This window comes from Mauremys mutica, chromosome 3 (assembly GCF_020497125.1).
Source record: "Mauremys mutica isolate MM-2020 ecotype Southern chromosome 3, ASM2049712v1, whole genome shotgun sequence".
NCBI lineage: Eukaryota > Metazoa > Chordata > Testudines > Geoemydidae > Mauremys > Mauremys mutica.
In genome coordinates, this window is record NC_059074.1 from 106,611,145 (window position 1) to 106,625,216 (window position 14,072).

A 14,072-nucleotide genomic window follows, 5' to 3' on the forward strand; every position below is an offset into this window, starting at 1 on the left:
GGAATTACCAAATAGTTCAGTTTTAACACAGCATTGGAATAATTTAGATTAAAAAATTAAACAACTTTATTTAATTCCAAAGACATAGGTTTTAAGTAAGATCAATTATAAGGATTAAAATCAGAAATCATCACAAGAGAAATAGAGATAATACACTTTCTAGAGACTAAAACTTAACTAACTAGACTTGGTCCAAGGTAAAATCTTCACTACATGTTTCTGTCAAGATGGCTGATTGAACTCCTGGGTCAGGATCTATCCCCTATAGTCAAAGGGCTGGTACCTTTGTGGTCTTAGATGAAAGATAGATAACTTAGGATTCTGTATCTCCCCTTTTATAGTCCATTGACTCTTTGAAATGGATTCTTCTGAAGGATACCTCCAGATAACAGTCTGTTTCCAGCTGTGAGGTAGACAACATGGAGTCTATCTTGAAGGAAGAGTCCTGCTGGGGTTGTCTGCTAAAATGCATATTTAGTTCTTGTCCCTTCCAGTGCAACTGACTGAATGTGATTGTCATTCTCATCCCCTGCTGTGATAGTGTGAGGTTTGATTCCACCCCTTGTTAGCTTGATGGGTCTGTATGTGTGATATGTAAATACATTCTCATTGTCTTTCAAAGTACTTTGGAAGTAACTCCCAGGTGGGGAAACCACATTCCTTTGTCTAGGATTTTAAAAAGTATAATTTCAGTTTCTGTCCATAAATTGGCATCAGTTTCTTGCTCATGCATTATGCAATGATATTAAGAACCAGTGAGTTATGAGCTTTTCATTGATACCTTGCATGACACTTATCAGATACATTTCATGACATTAACAAATTGACCTGGACTAGTTAAGCCAGTTGAAATTCATTATCAGATATCAGGCTGCCCCTTGGTGTCTCCCCTTCAGATGTTATTAATGTCACAGCCTTATAAGGAATATTTTAGACAAACATCACTGTAGTAGTGTGTAGAGTGTGAACACAGAGATGCTTAGGGTCACAGCATCATTCAAGGTGTGAGCACACTATGGCTTTATATAGTGGCATTATATTTTCTGTTTTATTATCTATACCTTTCCTAATGTTTCTTAACTTTTTTTTAACCTTTTTTTACTGCCGCTTCACATTGGTCAGCTGCTTTCAGAGGACTATTCACAATGACTCTAAGGTCTCTTTCTTGAGTGGTAACAGCTAAGTTAGATCTTGTAATGGGGTGTTCACCCCCACAGCAGCCCCTAAGGGGTTAAGATGGCTAGGTGGGCCAATTAACTGCATAGGCTTCACCTGGAGAAGGAGCCAGGGTGCAATGAGGACTAATTAAAGGATGGCATTCACCTGAACAGGAACAGGTGGGGCTTGTATAAAGCCAGGTAGCTGAGGGCAGAAAGGGGCTGCAGGGAGGAGGTTGATAGTCAGGCTCTCTGAGATTAGTGTGAGCAGGGAGGTTGGCCTGGAGAGGAAGGCATGCCAGGAGGAAGATGGAGAAGGAGCTTGATAGAGGCAATCTAGGGAACCAGCAGCAAGGTGTAGAAAAGCGTAGGCCTTAGCTGCTGGTTGTAGGGTCCCTGGACTGGAACCCAGAGATGAAGTGAGGCCCAGGTTCCCCTATCAGCCACTGGGAAAGTGTCACCATTGAGGGGTGGTGAACTGGAAGACTGCCTGGGATGATTGGTACAGAGACACTTTGGTACACTATTCCAGCCAGAAGCAGAAAACTACAGTGACCTATCTGGAGGTTGAAGCCACAAAGAGGGAGTAGTCAAGTCCTGAAAGAGAGAGACACAGAGCACCTACAAGAAGGGGTATAAGACTGGCAAAGGTAATCCCTAGCTGTAGCTACACGGAGGTGTTCCACTGGTGAGTAGAGCACCCTGTAACAGACCACCATCATTTTGTATGTCTAGTTAGGATTATGCTTTGTGATGTGCATTACTTTGCACTTATCAACATTGAATTTCATCAGCCATTTTGTTGCCCAGTCAACAACTTTTGTGAGATCCCTTTGTAATTCTTTTGTAGTCAACTTTGGACTTAACTATCTTGAGTAATTATATATCCTTTGCAAAATTTGTCATCTCACTGTTCACCACTTTTCTAGATCATTTATGAATATATTGATCAGCACAGGTCTCTGCGCAGATCCTTGAAGGCCCTGCTATTTACCTCTCTCCACTGTGAAAACTGATATTTTTTTCTTGACTTTTGTTTCTTATTTTTTAACTTGTTACTGATCCACGAGAAGAGAATGATTAAAGGATTGGAAGACGTTCCTTATAGTGATAGACTCAAGGCGCTCAATCTATTTAGCGTCTCAAAACAAATATAAAAGCTTGTGTTGTGCAGACTGGTTGCCCTATAGCACCCATTGCTAACCTAGTGAGGTGCAACAGGTACTCCCTGCCTCATTTTCCTTTCTCCTAGGGCCCCTTAGTGGCATATAGTCCAAAAGGATGTAAGACAAAATTCCCCCGCTGGGGTTCTAAAACCAAACAAAATCAAAATCAATTTTCTTCCTTGGGGTTCTGCTTCTCCCCTTCTCCGTGGGGACCTGTGATCTCTAGGAATTCCCTCCCTAAGGAGAGCTTCATGCTTTGTGAGCATCTTCTGTGATCTAATGGTCATAAGAACATAAGAATGGCCATACCGGGTCGGACCAAAGGTCCATCTAGCCCAATATCTGTCTACCGACAGTGGCCAATGCCAGGTGCCCCAGAGGGAGTGAACCTAACAGGCAATGATCAAGTGATCTCTCTCCTGCCATCCATCTCCATCCTCTGACAAACAGAGGCTAGGGACACCATTCTTATCCATCCTAGCTAATAGCCATTTATGGACTTAGCCACCATGAATTTATCCAGTCCCCTTTTAAACATTGTTATAGTCCTAGCCTTCACAACCTCCTCAGGTAAGGAGTTCCACAAGTTGACTGTGCGCTGCGTGAAGAAGAACTTCCTTTTATTTGTTTTAAACCTGCTGCCTATTAATTTCATTTGGTGACCCCTAGTTCTTGTATTATGGGAATAAGTAAATAACTTTTCCTTATCCACTTTCTCAACATCACTCATGATTTTATATACCTCTATCATATCCCCCCTTAGTCTTCTCTTTTCCAAGCTGAAGAGTCCTAGCCTCTTTAATCTTTCCTCATATGGGACCCTCTCTAAACCCCTAATCATTTTAGTTGCCCTTTTCTGAACCTTTTCTAGTGCTAGAATATCTTTTTTGAGGTGAGGAGACCACATCTGTACACAGTATTCGAGATGTGGGCATACCATGGATTTATATAAGGGCAATAATATATTCTCAGTCTTATTTTCTATCCCCTTTTTAATGATTCCTAACATCCTGTTTGCTTTTTTGACCACCTCTGCACACTGCGTGGACATCTTCAGAGAACTATCCACGATGACTCCAAGATCTTTTTCCTGACTCGTTGTAGCTAAATTAGCCCCCATCATGTTGTATGTATAGTTGGGGTTATTTTTTCAAATGTGCATTACTTTACATTTATCCACATTAAATTTCAATGTTGTGGACTGTAAATGCAGTGATCTGAGTTTCTATCTGGGTGGGACCCGATCATGCCCACAAACGGGAGTCTGAGAGGGAGTTTGTGGGAGGGAGACATAATATAATTGCTATGGTTAGGAAGGGCCACATCACCAGTGCCAACGTTGTGCCTGTCTCCTCCACTTGTGTCTGTATCCAGACAGACCACCTAACCAAGGATGCCTCTACCCAGACCCTGGTGTGGATTTGCAAAGACTGTGGCCTGCATTTCCCACTCACAGAAAGCCAGGCTGGGGGGACCATCCAATGTGAAGGGTGCCTGCTGGTGAAAGCTCTCAGGAAGCAGGTGGGAGAGCTACAGTATGAGGTGGCTAGGCTGAGGAACATCTGTGCCCATGAGAAATTCATTCAGTATTCATATGGAGACATTCAAGGCTGAGGAAGCTTATCCAGTTATAGAGAACTGCTGTCACATCACCGGGGGGAGGAGGATATGGCTCTGTCACAGAGAGAACACTGGCAGCAGGCAGTGCTCCACCCCTACTCCCAACCCACTCACCATGGTGATGGAAAACCATTATGCTCCCCTGGCAACGAACGATGGAGAATCACCTCCAAAGGTGGAGTAGGAGAAGCAATGTACCCCCAAAGCTGTGAGGATTGCAGCCACCACTCCCAGGAGGAAACGTAGGGTAGTGATGGTTGGTGACTCTCTTCTGAGGGGGACAGAGGCACCCATCTGTTGCCCTGACATGTCATCCTAGGAGGTTGGCTGCCTGCCAGGGGCCCCTATCCAAGACGTTACAGAGGGATTGTCGCAGATCATCAGGTCCTCTGACTACTACCCCATTCTACTTATCCATGTGGGCACTAATGATACTGCAAGGTATGACACTCAGCAGATCAGAAGTGACGACAGGGCCCTGGGAGTACGTGTGAAGGAGCTGGGAGCGCAGGTCATGTTCTTTTTGATCATTTTGGTCAAGGGTAGGGGCCCAGGCAGAGAGAGCTGCATCCTGAAGGTGAATCCTAGCTGTGAGGATGGTGTCACCAGAAGGGCTTTGGCTTCCTTGACCACAGGATGTTGTTCCAGGAAGAAGGACTGCTAAGCAGAGATGGGGTCCACCTATTGAGGAAAGGGAATATCATATCTGGATACAGACTGGCTAACCTAGTGAGGAGGGCTTTAAACTAGATTCAAAGGGGGCAGGTGAGCAAAGCCCACAGGTAAATAAAAAACATGGAGACCTGGGAGAAGGGTTGGAATTTTCGGGGAGCATGGGCTGTTATAGCAGGGATAAGGGAGAGACAAGTCAGAACTGGGGGGAGGAAATCAAATCCGTATCTTAGATATCTGTATACTAATGTGAGAAATATGGGGAATATGCAGGAAGAACTCGAAATGCTAGTAAATAAACACAACTATGACATACTTGGCATCACAGTTGGTGGGATAATACACATGACTGGAATATTGGTATAGAAGGGTACAGCTTGCTCAAGAAGGACAGACAGAGGAAAAAAGGGAAGAGGTGTTGCCTTATATATTAAAAATGTATACACTTGGTCTGAGGTTGAGATGGAAATAGGAGACAAACTTGTTGAAAATCTCTGGGTAAGGATAAAAGGGGTAAAAAACAAGGGTGATGTCATGATAGGAGTCTACTACAGATCACCTAACCAGGAGGAAGAGGTGGATGAGGCTTTTTTAAACAACTAACAAAATCATCCAAAGGCACAGGACTTGGTGATGGGGGACTTCAACTACCCAGACATCTGTTAGGAAAATAACACAGCAGGACACAGATTATCCAACAAGTTCTTGGAATGTATTGGAGACAATTTTTTATTTCAGAAGGTGGAGAAAGCTACTAGGGGAGAGGCTGTTCTGGATTTGATTTTGACAAACAGGGAGGAGCTGGTTGAAAATTTGAAAGCGGAAGGCAGCATGGGTGAAAGTGATCATGAAATGATAGAGTTCATGATTCTAAGGAATGGTAGCAGAGAGAACAGCAAATTAAATATAATGGATTTCAAGAAGGCAGACTTTAGCAAACTCAGGGAGTTGGTGTGTTAGATCCCATGGGAAGCAAGTCTAAGGGGAAAAACAGTTTGAGAGAGCTGGCAGTTTTTTAAAGCGACACTATTAGGGGGTGCAAAAGCAAACTATCCCATTGCATAGGAAAGATAGAATGTATGGCAGGAGGCCACTCTGGCTTAACCAGGAGATTTTCAATTATCTAGAAATCAAAGAAGAGTCCTACAAAAAATGGAAACTAGGTCAAATTACAAAGGATTAATATAAACAAATAACACAAGTATGTAGGGACAAAATTAGAAAGGCCAAGGCACAAAATGAGATCAAACTATCTAGAGACATAAAGGGTAACAAGAAAACATTCTACAAATATATTAGAAGCAAGAGGAAAACCAAGGACGGGGTAGGCCCATTACTCAATGAGGGGGAAAAACAGTAACAGAAAATGTGGATGTGGCAGAGGTGCTTAATGTCTTCTTTGTTTCAGTTTTCACCAAGAGGGTTGGTGGTGATTGAACAGCTAACATAGTGAATGTCAGTGAAAATGAGGTGGGATCAGAGGCTACAATATGGAAAGAACAAGTTAAAAATTACTTAGACAAGTTAGATATCTTCAAGTCACCAGGATGTGATGAAATGCATCCTAGAATACTCAAGGAGCTGACTGAGGAGATATCGACCCAGTAGCGATTATCTTTGAAAGTCATGGAAAACAGAAGAGATTCCAGACAACTGGAAAAGGGCAAATATAGTGCCAGTCTATAAAAATGGAAATAAGGACAATCCGGGGAATTACAGACCAGTCAGCTTAACTTCACTACCTGGAAAAATAATGGAGCAAACATCTAGAAGATAAGGTGATAAGTAAGTCAGCATGGATTTGTCAAGAGCAAATCATGTCAAACCAACCCGATAGCTTTCTTTGTCAGGGTAATAAGCTTTTTGGATGGGGGGAAGCAGTAGACATGGTGTATCTTGACTTTAGTAAAGCTTTGATACTGTCTCATATGACCTCATAAACAAACTAGGGAAATGGAGTCTAGATGGAGCTACTGTAAGGTGGGTGCATAACTGGTTGGAAAACTGTTCCCAGAGAGTAGTTATCAGTCGTTCACAGTCATCCTGGAAGGGCATAATGAGTGGGATCCCACAGGGATGAGTTTTGGGTCCGATTCTGTTCAATATTTTCATCAATGATTTAGATAATGGCATAGAGAGTACACTTATAAATTCAAAATGATCTGGACAAACTGGAGAAATGGTCTGAAGAAAATAGGATGAAATTCAATAAGGACAAATGCAAAGAACTCTGAGAAGACTGAGAGGGGACATGATAACAGTTTTCAAGGACATAAAAGGTTGTTACAAGGAGGAGTGAGAAAAATTGTTGTTCTTAACCTCTGAGGATAGGACAAGAAGCAATGGGCTTAAATTGCAGCAAGGGAGGTTTAGATTGGATATTCCTAACTGTCAGGGTGGTTAAATTGCCTAGGAAGGTGGTGGAATCTCCATCATTGGAGATTTTTAAGAGTAGGTTAGACAAACTATCAGGAATGGTTTAGATAATACTTAGTCCTACCATGAGTGTGGGGGACTGGACTAGATGACCTCTCGAGGTCCCTTCCAGTCCTATAATTCTATAACATGATCCAGTGGCTGAAAGTTGAAGGTAGATAAATTCAGACTGGATATAAAGTATAAATTTCTAACAATGAGGGTAATTAACCTTTGGAATAATTTACCAAGTGTCATGGTAGATTCTCTATCACTAACAATTTTCAAATCAAGATTGGATGCGCTAGGAATTATATTGGAGAAGTTCTACAGCCTGTATTATACACAAGGCCAGACTAGACTATCACAATGGTCCCTTCTGGCCTTGGAATCTGAGTCACCTGGCAGCTGAGGCCTTTTTAATCAGGCCCAGATGCTTGTCATCAAAATTCTCTCCAAGCTTACGTTTGCCCAAGGACAACATGGAGCGGGGGGAGGAAAGAGGAGGTAGGGGTGTGTGTAGATGAGCGAGAGATGTGGAGGAGGGGACTTGTGAGGTGTGCAGAGGCTAGCTCCTCCCCAGCAGCACACAGTAGTCCATGTCTCCTTCATTCACAGACTTAGGAGCCAAGTCAGGAGTGTATGTGTCTGTTTATGTGTGTGAGAGAGAGAGAGACTGCACCTCTCCACGCCAGGACTCTCTTCCGGGTGCTCCCAGGAATCAGAATAATAGAATATTAGGGTTGGAAGAGACCTCAGGAGGTCATCTAGTCCAATCCCCTGGTCAAAGCAGGACCAACCTCAACTAAATCATCCCAGCCAGGGATTTGTTAAGCCGGGCCTGAAAAACCTCTAGGGACGGAGATTCCACCACCTGCCTAGGTAACCCATTCCAGCGCTTCACTACCCTCCTAGTGAAACAGTTTTTCCTAATACCCAATCTAGGAAAGGGCTCAGGCCACAGCTCCTTCCCCTGCCACCTCTTGGTAGAAACAGCCACCACATCCCTGGAAACTAACTGCCAGGTGGGTGGGGAGGAAGGGGGGAGTTGGTGCTTTGGCCTCATCAGGATGCAACTCCAGAGCCTCCACTGACCCAAGCCAGCACCGCAGAGCCCAGCCAGATGCTTCTCCTGAGGCTCCGCTTCCCTCAGTACCCTGACAATGGGCGCTCATCCACTCCTCTTGCAGTGAGGAGGCAGTGCCAATATGCCCAGGCAAGGCACCAAGCAGAGCAGGTACTTAAAGGACCATGCCAGGCCCAGTGTGACTTATGGCCTGTGCATTATACACAAGATTGCTGTGCATACGTGCTTGCAGTTTACAGGAAATATGGCTCATCATTCGATTAACTGCCTAGATGGACTCACTCCTCCTAAATTAACTTGTCACAGGTTCCCCTTAAAGGTGTCAGGAATGAAGGCTTGTAGCTGGGCCTAGGCTCAGCTAGCTAACCTCAGTGGAAACCCCTCATCGCCCAGGTCACCTGATTGGCTGAGTGGCATTGCCAGAATTGTTCTTAAGCACAGGAATAGGACTTGGCCAGTGACTGCTCGACACTTATAGCTGCAGCTGCTATTGCTCTGGTTTCTGTCTCCTGGTTCCTGACTCTGGTTTGACCCTTATCTCTGACTCCTGAATCTTGACTTTGGTTCTGACCACTAGTCCAGACTGCTCAAGCTCAAAGCAGGACCATGGGGGGAAAAGGGGCCAGTAACCCCATGACAGGGTGATTTCATTAGAGTCTAGAAGTACATGAGGAACAGAAAATTGACAATAAAGGGATCTTCAGTCTAGCAGACAAAGATATAATAAGGTCCAATGGCTGCAAATTGAAGCTAAACGAAGTCAGCCTAGCAATAAGGAGCAATTTGTTAACTGTGAGAGTAACTAAATTCTTCATTGTAAATTTCTAAATCAAACTTCAAGGTTTTTCTAAAAGATACACTTTGGTTTAACCACAGTTATTGGACTTGAAGCAGGAATAAATTCGAGGAAGTTCTTTGGCCTGTGTTATGCAGGAGATGAGAGTAGATGGTTAGAATGGTCCCTTCTGGCCTTTAAATATATAAATCTGTGATATCTCAGACTGCTTCTGAGTTCTCCAATGATCATTTTCTTGAGTATCAGAAGCACACATTTTATTGTTGGTGTTCTTAACAGAATTAAATGCTCCTTTGAAGATTTTCTAGCTAAGCATAGGAACAGTACAAAATGTTCACATATAAAATAAGCTATTTTGGATTCTCATTGCTTTTATAGAAGGGCTGATAATAATTGTCTTTTTCTCAAATTTCTTTCTCCCATTTGCAGCAGTGGAAAAGCAGTTTTCCATGGCAAGACTTAAGTATATGCATCACAGTTATGGGGCTAGCAACACTTCTCTCCCATCTCTGAATGTCCCTCCAATCACTTATTAGACCTCATGCCTTTACCTTCCTAGGGTGGAATCACACGATTCTTTCACTCTTAGACCTGGTCCTTGGCTACAGCACCCTGTGGATTAACTGTGTTTACCCTAAACAGGTCTGACTGAGTATAGGTACCTGCAGTCCTTTCCTTTAGGAGCTTGTGAGCTGTAATGAATATAATGACACCAAATAGCCTTCTTAAAACAAAGTATTGTTTAATCTTAATGAAATGAACAGAGCAAAGCATAAGATAAGAGGTTTTTAAAACAACCAACAGTCTATATGCATGCCTCTCTTACCTAAAGTCTTGTCTTCAATGCACTGTTAACTCGGGCTATACCAGGAGTGTTGCTTCTAACCTGACTTCTGTTCGCACAAAAATCTCGAGCTCTAGTTATGTGATACTTTAAGATTGAGACAGCTGACCAGGTTGAAGCTTGAGAGTAGCTGAAGCTTGAACTAGTTATGCAGTGGGGATTCAGCTGGTCCGTTCAAGTGCTGGGAGTTCTCCAATGCCTTCCCAAAATTGCACCCAAGGGTCTTTGTATCAATCCTCCCTGTCTCCTGACCAGAAATTATCTCCAGTATGACAGGGACTTGCATAGGTCAGTGCTTGGGCTTTAGAAGCAAAGATGGATCTAATTTTGGATTAGGAATTAGTGAGGGGACGGACTAAGGTGCCTACCCCCATCACAGCAGAATGTGCATAAAAGCTGTACGAGAGCACCTACACCTGGGAAGACTTTTAGACAGCTTTGTTACTGGAGAAATTCTGAAAGGCACAAGGACTATGCAAAGAATTTGTTGGGTACAAAAGACTAGTGGGCTGGGCATACACTCTCCTGGTGGAGTTAGCTGCATGGCTATCTTAACACTTACTGTAACACTGTGCCTTAAATCATCATCTACACTCACATGTAAAATCCTCTCTATTGTAATTTGCAGTGTTGTTGTAGCTGTTAGTCCCATGATATGAAAGAGACAAGGTAGGAGAGGTAATATCTTTTATTGGACCAACTTCTGTTGGTGGAAAGGACAAGCTTTCACGTTTCACAACAGAAGTTGGTCCAATAAAAGTTATTACCTCACCTACCTTCTTTCTATATTGTATAGTCTACAGATGCTCCCCGGGTTACACAAAACCCAAGTTATGCAAGTTTGTTCCATAAAGCATAAATACAATTTTTGAGTTGCGGAAAATATTGCGTAGCATACGGGAATGCAAAGTACCGTAGTGCAGTGTGCAGAGGAATACAGCAGTAGCATCTCCTACGAGGCTCTCAGAGCCTCTCAGTCTCGTGTTATTTCAGTGATACTGTATTTCTGTTATTTCACCCTATTATTTCATTCAAATCATGCCTGTCTCCTCCTCTCCTTCCTCATCTACAAATTAAGCCCATTGTCATCCACCACCAAAATGCAGCCTTCAGTGTGCCTGGATAACAATAGGATTAAGGGAAATGCAATATTTTTGTTGCAATTGTTTGTTTTTTATGCTTGCATAATATATGTTTCCGACTTGAGTAAAATTCGGGTTACGCAAGGCTTTCCAGAAGGAACGATTGCATAAGTCGGGGAGTGTCTGTATTTTGTGAGTTGTCCAATTCTGGAATAAAATAATGTTTCAAAATATTTGCAAAGTTATTTATAATTTAAATATATAATTGATTAACAAAAGTTTAATACATGGAAATATATCTGTATTGTTAAATGAATCAAAACTATCTCAACATCAAATACCATGTTACCTCAATGGAGATTTTAGAGTTGATGAAGTACAGTACATGTTTCTCTTTGCTCATTAAGACCATGAAATGTTGACAGGGAATGGTACTTTCAGACTGCAATATCAAAGTCTGCGTTTGGTTCTGTGGAGAATAAAATAGTTGTGTGTGTGGGTTTTTTTATAAATATCATCTGCACTTTAGTTCACCTGATTGGTATTATTCTGCCTGACTGCAAAGAGTTAAGGGATGCAATCAGGGAAAAACAAACAGGAAACAAAACAATGGCAAACATAAGATACAGTCAGAATGAATACCAGTAGTTCCTGAGGAAAAAAAATGGGCAGATTGCTACATGGCACCAACTAGACTGGCAAGATTTATTCTTCCCAGGCCAAAATTTAGGATCAATGGGTGCTGGCCTAGGAAAGAAGGGGAGTTGACTGGATTGTCAGCAGCTGCCTGGAGAGAGACATGCCAGAGAGAGACAAACTGCAGCAGATATGGAGGTAACAGGACTGACTGGAACTTTCTACAGTTTGAAAGGAAAGATTAAGGCTTAGGTACAGTAAACTATGTATAGGCCTTTTGTTTTATCCCTTTGCTCTGCTTGCTGTGTACGTTTGGGTGAATAAATAATGCTTTGTTTTGAGGAAACTAGTTTGGGATCACTTTAATCAGTTGGTGTCACAGGCTTCTGTAGGATAAGGGTGCACAGGTGCCAAACACCTGGGACTGTTGGGTTAACTTGGTTGGTAAATAGGAGAGCTGAAACCCAGAGATCCAGTCTGACAGGCAAGATCATGTGGTGCCACCCAGAGAAGGGCAAAGGTAGTGAAATGTGTCTCTAAAGAACTGGTCATATTTTTTTTCCATGATTACTTTAATTCAGTATTTTAATTTAGGTTTGGAGGATCCTATTTTCTTGCAAATTACTTTAAAATGTGAATAATCTGGACCTGCAGACAGGCTACCACACTCAAAGTTCTAGACTAATAGAACAGTCTTGAAATCAGATGATACTATCTCAGACAGATGAAGGTGTGTGTGCCAACATGACTACAAGCTACACTTTTTCACAGGTAGATGCCAGCATTTGAAAGTGATGAAAAAGGACGCCTCTTTGTGGAGAAAGATGAAGAGCAGGAACATATGTTTATCCTTCATTGAAATGCATGGGGACTGTTTGCTAAGTTGTTTAAAGTTATTACTAGTGGTGAGTCTGAAGGCAACAATGTGGGCTTTATGGAGAGGAAGAAGAAAACCACCCCAACCCAGACCTTACTTTCATGTTTATAGAAAAAACCTAGCATAATTCATCGTTCAAAGGGCCCTTCTTCTAGATTATCATAAAATGGAAAATATGGTCTTGTTTGGTTTAGTAACCTGGGACTTGTAGGATATTTCACTGCATTTGGAAGTGGATTATTTTCTTTTTTTGAAGAATATATCATCAGTAAATTATCTGAACTGGAACTGTCTAAATCCATAATGACTGCAATTTATACTTTCATCAATGTGTTTCCAGCTCAGGGCTATCTGTGTGAGATGGTAGCTTTGCTTTTCTGAGGGGAGTAAGAGAGGTGTAAGGAGTAGGAGAAAGGGATTTTTTCCCCCTGAAATAAATAACTTTCCTCAAGATTAATTGTGGACTCTAAAAAAGAACAGATTTGTGTGCGGGGAAAAAAACAGTGTTCATTATATATGTGGATAAAAAAGTCTTTGTACATTAACTGAGCATGACTGAAACTAAATCTAGATTAAATAATTACACATAGAAAAACAATGTTAACAGAACATTTTTGAGTGCTTGGCTTTGCAACCTTAAAAGTTAACAAATGCCAAAATCAAAGAAAAGGTCACTAGAATTTTTTAACATGGGCAAAACAATGCATTTTTTTACTGGCATCATTCTCAGAATTGTCTGAGGTGTTTTGCCTGAAATGTTCCAGATAAATTCTGCCTGAGGCTGATAACAATGCAGGCTGAAATTTTCCATGTAGGATAAAGTTTGACAAAGTTATGAACACCTGAAAATATGGTCTTATAATGAGATGTATTGGGCAACCTTAACAATACATAGTGCTCCCAGCCCTGCCTATAGTATCTATAATATAGACATTATGTAACACTGAACAGCTTTTCTGGGTTTAGAAGCCAAGGAATCTGAAATACCGGAACAGACCGTTAACCCAATTTGTCCAGTATCCTGTCCCTTTGGTACAGGGGTAGGTGATGTGGTGGCAAAAATGCTTGCAGTTGGTCTAATTAATGTTTCCAGCCTGGCTGTTCTGGTGCTAGATAAATGATGTGAAAAGTTCTATTGTAGACAAATCCCAGGAGTCTACAAAGCCAGAAACTATAGGACTCAGTGGTTCCCTATCTGCATGGATGTGCTGTAGAAGTGGCACATGAGAGAGAGGGCACCAAAAGCCTTATCCGTGGTACCCCTGTACGTGTACTAGGTACAATGGCAATGGTTCTAACCTCCCAAGAAGAAGATGGGCTTTGGCTCTGTCACCTCTAAACATGTGGGAAGTGTGCATCCAAATCCAACCTTTGTCACTGATGAAATACAGTACAAATTTCTCTTTGCTCATTAAGACCATGAAATGCTGGCAGGGAATGGTACTGGGTTTTACACTCTTTGCCAGCTAACAGTATAGTCACTGATTCTTCACAAGGGGGACAGCACAGTGTATATGGCACAGTGAGCACTTTGAGAGGAGGCATCTGGGTACCAAGATAAAGAACCCCAGGACCTGGCCCATGCAAGAAGAGGTGGAAATTACTCCAAATTTTGGTGTTAACAAGCACTGAGGAAAGAGCCCAACCTCGGGGAGGAGGCTAGAATATTTTGTCTCTTCCCCCCTCAGATAGACATATATCCTTGAAGCTGGGCTCTCAG